Source organism: Myxocyprinus asiaticus, chromosome 44 (assembly GCF_019703515.2).
Source record: "Myxocyprinus asiaticus isolate MX2 ecotype Aquarium Trade chromosome 44, UBuf_Myxa_2, whole genome shotgun sequence".
Classification (NCBI taxonomy): Eukaryota; Metazoa; Chordata; class Actinopteri; order Cypriniformes; family Catostomidae; genus Myxocyprinus; species Myxocyprinus asiaticus.
The window spans coordinates 27,768,680-27,780,697 of NC_059387.1; positions in this window are offsets into that span (position 1 = coordinate 27,768,680).

Here is a 12,018-nt window from a genome sequence, read left to right on the forward strand (position 1 = left end):
AGGTATTTGGCTCTTTTACACATTAGGTGGGACATTTTCTACACCCGCAATATTGGGTGTTCCAATTTCTCCCATTTATTTTAATACAAGTGATCTGTCTTAGGCTAAACACTCTGGTAATTTATTGAGAGTGCCACAGTAGAGTTCACACTTTTAGAAGGAATCAACCCAGGAAAGGCTTACTTACAGTTGTCTCTGCATATTAAGCTGGGACTACGTAGATAATTTATTTAATACTTTGAAAAAAAAAAAAAGACCTTTCACACGGAGATGACAGAGGTTTCATTTTTACTATTTGGATTTATGCAGAGAGTTAGCTTAATTGGTGCAGTTTAAAGCTGGCATAGAAAATCATAATGCTGTAGATGGGAATTCTTGCTGATTTATCTGTGCCAGTGTCTTGGGATTCTCCTTGTTATTGTTATTTTGGCAGTGCAGCACCTGGCTGTTTCTAGGGCATTACTATCCCCCCAGAGGCCCACAACGCCAGGCTATTACTGTGGGCACTAGGCCTCAGATGGTACCTCCACAGAAATTGCACATATCGTCCATTTTTGTCTGTGAATTGTCTTCAGATAAAAAAATAAAAAATAAAAAAAAAAAAGTTTTACCCTAGATAAGTTATCAGTGTGCATTATTTATTTAAATGGTGATCATATTTATTCGCATAATGCAGAGAATGTCATTGATTCTGTGAACATTTCATCATCACACACTTATCTGCATCTTTAATGCAATTAAGATTTTTGATCTTACAGAAATGTCTGATCAAAAGGATTAGAGACAGATGGAGTAGAATGTTAATCAGCCAAACAAACACTATTGAATAAATGATTATTGCACCATAATAGATTAAATATTACAACATTCTTTGTTAATTAAGACAAATATGATTGCCCTCTACCAGTTCATGCTTCAGAAGCCACTCAAGTGCACTTCTCTTGTTATCTGTGTGTGCGTGAGTGTGTGTAGTTTGGCTGAGTACCACACAGAGTGCCACATGGTTCCACTGACCTTTTTCAGACCTTGTCGTAGATGGAGGTGTACCCCACCTGTCAATACCGGTTTTCATGGACCACTTCCTTTCACCTTTCCTGTGTTAACTAGAGTGAAAATGGAACTTGATGCAAAGCTTTTAAACTCTTAAGAGTAAATGAATAACAAACGTGATTTTGTGGTAAAGAAATCCTCTCATCTAAGTAATGGCATCTTATTGATTTTATATCTGGATATATCTGTGTGTAGTTTCTGCGCTACTAACATCACCAAAAAGCGGAAATGCAACCTCTGAATCGTGCTTACCATTATTTATGTGAACGTGATTACTTCCTGGTTTCTATGGGACCAGAACCCACAGAAAGGGTTCTGGTCCCATATAAACCAGGATAGCAGGTTGCAGTAGCATGAGGTAATGACACTTAAATTGATGCAGAAATGCTTGATGGGGGATAGTGTCGGTAATTCAGCAGAATGGGGTGAATTTTAGGGTACATGAACATTTGGAAGCAACTCGTCGATTTCCTGTGTGATCAAGTTGGTCTGCTATTGATTGGCAACCAGACAGTCCCGCCCCAAACTCACACCATTGATTTAGCCTATGTAGCTGTGTCAGGCAAGTCAAAATACTCAAAGAAACAATGTTTTGAAAGCGTCAAAGTTAACTCTTTTGGGGGTAAATCAACCTAAGAATGGCTTACTTATAGATGTCTCTACATGTTTGTAATTTTTAGCAAATGACACATCTCCCATTTAACACCTCTAAATTACATCTTTGATTGTTGCCCTCATGACAGCCATAACTCAACTGTTATAACACAATAATGGTAAATAAGGCACACACCAATCATTATGTTTCACATTAATGCGATCATCTACTAACAAAATCACTAAAACGTGAGCTTACATTGACATCTTCTTTCTGAGATGAATATGTATGTACACACATACACACCCCCAGAAGTTTCATAGAGATGCATGGTAATGGTTGAGGACACATGGTCACACACCCACTCACACATACACACACACACGCCTGTGGCTACTCTGTGATCAAAGGGCTCTGTGCTTTCTTTAATCACTTCTACATATATAAGATATTCCGGAAGGATCCTGCTTGGCTTGCAACAGGCTGTGGCAAATGCTTTGCATGTCTGACCTGACTGATCGATAAGTTATTAAAGAACAACCTCTTGGAGGCTCATCTGTTAACTTAGGACTGTCAGGCTGCTGTCACCCTGGCAGCATTCTGCTCTAAGGGTCGCAAATGACCTTACACCTCTCTCTTTCGCTCATTGGCGGCATGCAGGTGCATTAACAGGGCTGACAGGAGGTAGATACTAGAGAGAGATTTAACAGGATTTGAAATGTCCAATTGTGCATTGATTAAACCGGGTTGTGCAGTAAATATTTGAAAGTTGCTAGTACCATTTGCAAAACGAGAAAATTTAAATGTAGAATTAAAGAAAATGAAAATTCTGTCATCATTTATTCACCCTCATGTTCTTCCAAACCTAATATGACTTACTTTCTTCCTTAATGGAATACAAGAGAGGAGGTTATGAATGTTAGTCTCAGTCACTATTCACTCTCTAACACACTGTCTGTATTCCACACCAAAAAAGAAAGTCATATGATTTTGGAACAACATAAGGGTGAATAAATGATGACAGAATTTTCATTTTTGGGTGAACTATCCCTTTAATGTTAATTAAACAGCTTGATTTGAGCAGGTGTTTGTTGTTTGAAGAGTGTTTAATTAGAGATTTGAGATTTTGAGTGTTGGGGTTTAGGCTGCAGTACTGTGGCATTCTGGGATGCTCAGTTTGAAAATGTGGTGTGAGGTGTGTGTCTGACAGCAAGCAGGAAGGATAACACATCAGAAACATCTCAGCCCGACTTAACGCCTGCCACTTTCATCTGACCTGCAGTAACAAGATCGGTTTCTACAACCTCCGCTCTTCCATGCAGTCACCCTTCTAGAGATCTCTCTGCACCCACAGGAGAACATACAAATGGCGTGCATTATTTCACACAGATTCTTTACTTGTAATTTAACAATAACAAATTCCCGCCAATGTAATAAATACTAGTGGTGGTGATTTTGATTAATTTAAGTGACTCGATTCTTTTGATTCTATTCACCAAAAAGATATGTTCAGATTCGTTCATTGAGTCGTTCACTGACAATATCTTCAAGTTGCGCCTTTTTGCCTGCAGTTGGTGCCAAATGACCGCCTTTTAAGTAATTGCATTGAACAGTGATTCTTGACCAAAACAAGTCTAATAATCCTTTGTTAAAATTCTACTAAGAGACTTTAATACTGCAGAGTGTTAAATCATCATAAGCCTTCCCCACAAATTACAACAAAGCATATCTATCACACTGTGAACTGCTGAGCATGACTTTTTATCAAGCTATACAAAAAAAAGACAACAATATTAGCCTAAAAATAATTATGAGTTTCAATAATGTCCGTATGTCATTGTAATGTGTTATCTTCACCCACTTTTATTAAAAATTATTTCGGCCCCTTTTCTTATTGAACGAGATTGACGAACTGAACAAATGATATACAGCTCCTCCTCTTATTCAGCCGGTCAGTAATCATGATGACTGATTCGTTTATGTTGGTCGCAAATGAGTTTACCAGTACATTCAGTTCATTCATGTCTCGAACGAAATGACCGACAAGTAGAGTGAAGGGGTGTTTTCGTTCAGTGGGTCCAACCAATGGTATACACCTTTACAGCCCACTCTCAAATGCTATTGGCTCACTCTAAAGTCAGTCACATCAGAGGTTTTAATAAGTAAAACGTACCTCCCTAACCTGCAACTTTACCCTTATCCTAACCATTTGTGTCCGAAAAGATAAATGAGAGTTTAACAAAACAGACACCCTTACCCTTAACCAACATCTTACCCTAACTGTTAGTGTTTTTAAATGCAAATTAGAAAAAAAAACCACATATTTACAGAAGCAACTTTTTCATTTCGTTTCACTTTTACTCATGCATCTTTGGCTGGACTTGAACCGTGATCGTTGAGTCCAAAATCCAAAGTTTTATCAGGTGAGCTACCATGCAAGCTAATTGTATAGAAATAAATGTGTATATGTAGGCTGGTCTGTAATACAAGAGTTAAAATAATTTCAAATCATGTGTTAAAGTAAAAGAGTTCTGATATCATAACATAGCGGTGAGTAATAGAGTGAAAAATATGTTTTTATTAAGTCATAATCAGCAATTGTACTCATGATTTGTGTGACAATGAATAAAATGCACAGTTGTTGTAGTGCCTCTAGTGTTGATTTTACCAGGAAACTACAGCAAAATGTAGAAAGAGGCACGTAAAAGTCAGTTTGCAAAAATGCATATAGTGTAACGTTAATTCTATGAGACCAGGTTGGAATTATTAGGCATCATGACTTCTAAGAGACCTCATTTTGGTCAAATTCTAAGACATACATTGAATTGATTTTTAATAATGTAAAAAAGAAAAAAATATTTATTGAGAAAGCAATCCCATGTCTCATTGACACAGGCTCAGTAAAAAAAAATAAAAAATAAAAAAGTATCTAAAAAAAAGTCCTTTATTTGACCCAATATTTGACACTTTTCACAGACACTTATAGTACCCTACTTTTAGGGACAGACTGACGCTGAGCCATGGTGCTCATATGGGAGATGCAAGTTTGAATCTGGCTTGTGTCATATCCTGTCACCATACACTGTAATCTTTTCAAGCAAGTAGCTGTTTCTACATGATCTAACCCTTAAAATTAGTTTTATTGGTGTAACCTAATGTATTCTGGTTGATTCAGTGATGTTAAGTACTATTTTTGACTTAAATTTAACCAGTTAATTTAGATGTTACCACATGAAGCACTTTTTAGGTTAAAATTTTTTTTTTCAGTGTTCACTAAAAATGGGAACCTGCAATTGTTTCCTCAAGAATCTATTTCTACTTGATCTAACCCATAAAAATTACTTTAGTTGGTATAGCCTAATTTGTCAGGTAATCTTTTTTTTTTTTAATTGAATAAAACCAGTCTATTTAGATGTTACCATATGAAACACATTTTTAGGTTACCTGACAAAACATGTTTACAGCATACCCACTCAAATTTTCTGTGACATCTACTGTCTTTTTTTAAATTTATTTATTTATTATATTTTTTTAAATGTGCGAAATCCACACAATAAATATGTATATTTTAAAATGTATTTGAGCATGTTATGTGTAAACATTTGGTAATTAACACCCCACAAAAAAATCTAGTACATCATATCTAGACAGCCTTTCTCACAGTAGAAGTTAGAAGTAGACGATAGTGGATTTTTCCAATACCAATAACTAAGACTGTGGGAAAGGCCAATAACTGATTAATCGGCTGATAGTTTTAAAATCGATTTATAGAATGTTAAAACATTTTCTTATTCTTTTCATTACTATGACAGGCACAGACAGAGGCTATAAGAGTAAAAAAATAATGAAATCACAGATGCAGTTTACTGTTTAACCAAAATCTCAATACTAACCAGAAAAGAAGAAGAAGAAGAAGAAGAAAAAAAAAAAAAGATTTGGTGCATAATGTAGGACTTTTAACTATAAAAAACCCAAAACACACCAGTCACTCTTATTTTGAAATGACAGATATATATCTACAGTATATTAAGTGTAATAAATAAATAAATAAATAAATAACAGTATTAATTATTTTTATACTGTACAATCAAGATGTTTGAACTGTAGAATCCTCCAGCACTGGGCACAGAGGAATATGGAGGGTGAAAAAAAATAACACTTTCAGCAACTATCGCCATAGCTTTTTACAGATAAAAATAGTTCCAAAAAGCAACTAATGGCACAGATTAATTGGTAAAACCGATATATGTCTAGGAGAAGGACCTAATACTCTTTTTATTACTCTGTCATCAAATGTTACATATACTCTTCGAATAAAAACTGTGGAGCTCCTAAAAGACAAAGTGCTGGACTATCTGTCGGAGTTTTGAAATAATGGCACTCAGCTCTATGTGTCTGTGACCGCTGACCCATTCAGCATGATCAAAAGTCCATGATGTTTCTGCCACAAGTACCATCACTCCACCGCTGCAATAAGACAGTTGGAGAGAGGCACTCAGTAAGAGGACAATCCCTCATAATCTTTAGATTTCCTTTATTGAGCAAAGAGCAGAGTTTTCACTGCCATGCGTACCCGACACAGTGTAATGATTTCTCACTGGATATTTGCCACAATTGCAGCAGCCACATCTGACAGAGATGGAGAGAATATTGTTTAAGGGTGAGAGGGATAGATTTATCGTCTAGGCCGCCATCAGATGATAGGGACGTGATAGATGGACTAATACTCTTTTTGTCCTCTCCGCTCTTGAGTCAAGGCTTTAGACTGGAGTTTGATTCTGTTGCTTTTAGCTGCTGGGATATTTGAACATCTCTAAATACCAGTGGCATGTGGTGGACTTTTGAAATGAGAAGGGAAAATCTTTTTATTTTTATTTTTTTATTTTTTTTCAATTTGATGCACAGTTTTGGAACACCATTTACCTTGGACTAGGGACTATCAACAAACAACAAGGACTATAACATTTCTATTAGAATTTATTATTTAAGTAATTATCAAGCAATAATAGTAACAAGCATATTTATTTTATCTTTTGTTTATTAATACTAACTTTTTTTGACTATTATTATTATTAAAGGGATAATTCAACCAACAATTAAAATGCTGTCATCATTTACTCATTTTTATGTTGTCCCAAACAGACTTTTTTCATCCTTGAAAGGCAAAAGGGGATTTCATGAAGAATGTAATTCCCAGTTACCACTTTTATTGCATCCTTTCTGCAAACATTAATGTGAATGGTGATTGAGGCTTATATGCTCTAAATGTTTTGGACATCTGTTTCTCTGAATATCTCCACTAGATGCTTGTTTAAAACAGGGCCAAGCCGTTTAGTTTCAGACTGTTGCATTTTGTGCATTTTGGCTCTTGTTATATTCCTGGAGGATTATAAAACCAGACCTACCAAAACAAAACAACATAAGCAGATGAACGTAATTTTTTCTTCATGACAATTTTAGGGAAATATGACGACAGCCAAAATAAACTTGTCTGGCTTCTCCAGATGAGGACAGAAAGAGATAGAATGGGACAGTGTAACAGAGACTGAGAGAGAGAGAGAGAGAGTAGAGAAAGAGAATAGAAGAGTGGAGATCAAGTGTGATCAAATGAGAGGCGAGAACATTCCAATAAATTGATGCAAGTGGGACAGGCACCAGTCAGACACAGAGGGAGCATTGATTGGTCTGTGCCACTGCTCAATTATAGAGCAACGTTCTGACGAGACAGTCAAAGCCTCTTCGGTGCCAAGATCTGGTTCTTTAAAGACCTGCTCTTATAGACTATTAGCACCAGCATCTACCAAAGGAGTAATAATATACCTGCCTGACATAGTCTATTACTTAGCCAGACCAATTAATGAACTCGATAATCTAACTAATGTAGTGCAGCTGGATTTTCACACGCTGGTAAATGTTTGAAAAATTTAAGATGACGTTACTGTTTTTATGTTAGAGGCAGAGATGTATGTGTAAAATATAGTCTTTTTTCTAAATTACCCTCTTTTATTTATGCTTTGGATTATTTTATTAAGTTCCTCTGAGCTAATCAAAACCCAGTAGGCAGATATTATTGAAGCATTATCCTTCTATTTGTCCACAGAGTAGGCATGCACTTTTCAGAAATGTAACTGGTAATTATTCTAATAGCATTATTTGCTTGGGGTGAATTTGACCTGTCCAAAGACACACTGGATAAAAATACTAAAAAAATACATAAATAATTGAAATAAACAACTGGCAGGTGTGTATCTGTTCAGTGTGTACCTCAATCAGAGAATTTAAGCATGTGGAAATTTATTGCATTTAGTCATGTTTTACAGTTGGTGTCTCTGAGAGTAATGCAACATTTTTTCATGGCAGATGTGTGTTATTATGTTAAAATATTGTTTATACTCAGTTCTCATAAGATTAGTAAAAGTCTTGACGTATCAACATGATACTTCATTGTTAAGTATATTTTACGAGCTATTGAAATGGACTTGATTTAGCTATCCATATTTAATTTGTATGAACATTTGCAGATTTACGGTAATGAGGATTTTACAGAGAAATCCGATACTTTATTCAAGAGGTTTTTTGATAAAGACTTATTGTTAATATGTGTAGAAACCTTGTTCTTCATGACTGCATCGCACACCTCACTGGCTGCACAGGGCCGTTTCTGTTCATCTGTTTCGTGTCGCTGTTATTCACTCTATTTTATGTCTTGCTCTCCACACATTGTCACCTGTTCAACTTTATTTCAGCTTAAGTGCCTCTTAATCATTCCATTCCCGGGCTGATAGATATTCCCCTCTCCTTGCATCTCCCCCCTCCTGTTTCCCTCTTTCCATGTCTCATTTTGCTTGTAGGAGCGAATCCTCAGAGGACTTAACTTTCTGTTTATATGCAGAGAGTCTTTCTGTCCAGTCAGTGCTACTGAATGGTTCTTGCTAACAGTCCCAGTGGAGAAGAACCAATCATGAATACATAGACATGTTGCCCACTGCACAGCCCAACAGATACAGGGTCCCACGGTCATGGAAGACCTGAAATATAAGTGGATTTTAAAATAGTTTTTTCTGGTCCTGGAAAAGTCAGGAAAATGTATAAAATATGGAAATCATCATGTTGAATATAGTTTTCTAGTTATGCTCAGCTCTAAAGTATTTCATTAGCTATATACAGTATACAGGCTACAGTTCAATTAACAAGTCATAGCGACGTCCAACTGTTGAGCAAATCGTTCTTTTGAGCCAGTACTTTCTCAAAGAATCGTTTGAAGTGCTTCACAAATTGGTCTGAACGATTCAATAGTAATCATTCTGAATCGAATCATTTTTAAAAATCTTTATGCAGTCATTTGTGACTGGAAAAACTGTTGTCCATGACATTTTTTATTTAATCTGAATGCATGACCACTTGTTTCAGTCACAAACAACAGGATATGGACCCGTTCACACTGAACAGGTTTTTGCATCCTTGTGAAATTGTATTTCTATGTTTTTCTAGACGCTGTGTCAGGTTAAAAAGAACGTCAGCTTTTAAAAATAAATCTCGTGACATCTTATTCAGTTCATTGCAATTCTAGCTTCTTTTTAGCGCAAGAAGGCTGAATCACTGAAAAATCATGGAAAAGTCATGGAAATGCAAAACATTATTAAATAAATAAAATATGTTCATGTTTTCTCAGGGGTAACGCTTTGGAAAACTAAACTTTTGCTGTTCTTTAACAACAAATTACCTGATTTGATCTGTACAGTATATTTGATCTGTAGACATTAGCCTACTGCTTTTTGTGTGGTTGTTTCCTATGCCATTTTCACAGAAAATGGCTTAATTATTCAGGAAAAGTTTTCGACAGCATGGCAGAGAAGCATATGTTACACTTAACAACGGGGGGAAGTTTGGAACCCAAACAGCCAGGCTGAAAGAGCTGACGGAGCCAGTGCGTGCAAAGGGCTTTCCTTAGGAAAAGCAGAGCAGGCAATAATCTAACTATAATTAAGACCTATAAACCATGTCAGGCTGCCATTACACCAAATGGCTTGCAACCAATCAGCTATGACATTAATGGCATTGGAGCTTTATAAATCAGGTGTGTTATAATGAGAGAATCTATTTAAGGATTGCTGTTTTACACCTTTCCTGGAATTATTTCCCCCCCCCAGAAATTACATGTTGGCCTACTAAACCACAAATCTCAATAAATTTTATGCTATTTTATTGACATATTTTTCTATCTGCAATACTACATAATTCATGGTTTGGGTTTGAGTTTTAAACCTATGTATATCTAATACAGACTCAACAAGCATGTTAATTAACTGTTAAATAAGACCTAATTACCTTTAGGAGTTCAAGGTCTTTATGTTCAAGTGTGGTTTTTCAACTATGGGCACTTTTGGCCTGTTAAAAAAAAAAAAAAAAAAAAAAAAAACTCTCTTTAAACACACTTTTCCCACTCTCACTTGTTTAATTTGTGTAAAATTAAATGGAAATTGATTTTCACACAATAAATATTGAAATGGTTTATGATTATTTCACTCTCTGTTTAGATAAACAGTTTTTAAAATATAATAATATATTCATGATGTATTTTAATTATTATTTTTTTTTCATTATGTAATATTTTATGTAATATTTAGTTTTGAAAAGATAAGTTATTAAAAAGCAAAAATTATTATTTTGAAAAGCAAAAATAAATGATCACTTCATGGAGAAAAAACAAAAAATAAAAACAACAATTCCAAGACAATTTAAATGTGACCTTCATAAAAAAAAAATAGACTACAAATATACAGCTCTGGAAAATTATCAGTTTTGTTTCTGGATTTACTATTTATAGGTATGTGTTTGAGTAAAATGAACATTTTTGTTATATTCTATAAATTACTGACAACATTTCTCCCAAATTCCAAATAAAAATATTGTCATTTATTTGCAGAAAATGACAACTGCTCAAAATAACAAAAAAGATGCCGTGTTTTCAGACCTCAAATAATGCAAAGGAAACAAGTTCATATTAATTTTTAAGAACACAATACTAATGTTTTAACTTAGGAAGAGTTCAGAAATCAGTATTTGGTGGAATAATCCTAATTTTCAATCAAAGCTTTCATGCGATCCTCCACCAAATTTCACAGTGGGTGCAAGACACTGTGGCTTGAAGGCCTCTCCAGGTCTCCATCTAACCATTAGAAGACCAGTGGAGGATTGGTGATGATCTAGGGGTGCTTCAGCAAGGCTGGAATTGGGCAGATTCGTCTTTGTAAAGGATGCATGAATCAAGCCACGTACAAGGTTATCCTGGAAGAAAACTTACTTTCTTCTGCTCGAACAATGTTCTCCAACTCTGAGGATTATTTTTTTCTAGCAAGACAATGCTCCATGCCACACAGCCAGGTCAATCAAGGTGTGGATGTAGGACCACCGGATCAAGACTCTGTCATGGCCAGCCCAATCTCCAGACCTGAATCCCATTGAAAACCTCTGTAATGTGATCAAGAGGAAGATGGATGGCCACAAGCCATCAAACAAAGCCGAGCTGCTTGAATTTTTGCTCCAGGAGTGGCATTAAAGGAATAGTTCACCCAAAAATAAAAATAAAAATAGCTAATAATTAACTCACCCTCAGGCCATCAAAGATGTATATGACCTTCTTTCTTCATCAGAACAGGATTTAAGATTTTTAGGAAAGTATCCCAGGTTTTTAGCTTCATCCAATGCATGTGAATGGACACCAATTTTTGACGGTCCGAAAAGCACACTTAGTCAGAATCAAAGTAATCCACACGACTCCCGCTGATCAAGTAATGTCTTCTGAAATGAATCGATACGTTTGTGTGTGAAACTAATCGCTAATTAAAACTTTAAAAAATCACTTCCTGTAAACACTGAATGCCTCATGTCGCTGTCGTGTGACGTCATCACGCTGGCACGTTCACGTGAGAATTCAAAAGTTCAGAGAGCTTGTGGAAGTGCAAGTTAAAAACGTTTTAATTAGCGATATACTGTATATATACAGTACATACTGTAATTTTTTAAAGAGATAGTTCAACAAAAAATTAAGATTCAGTCATTATTTACTCTCCCTTCTTTTAGAAATGCATCACCTCTTCTTTGTGTGCAGCTGTGTTGCATATTCTGTTGTTAATATCACTCTGATGGTCCAGTTTTAGATAAACAAAGCGAGTTTTCGCTTGAACACCCCATCTCGTGAGTGGGGGCAGCGTAAATGCTGCTCTCATGAACTCTCATGAAAGTGCACATGAGAGCAATGGTTGGTCAAGATTTTCACTTAATAATAAATTAGATTGTGGTTTGTTTCTCATAAAACCTTATTGTATGCCTTCAGAACATTCTGACAACTAGATTCATCGGTAACGCGTAGA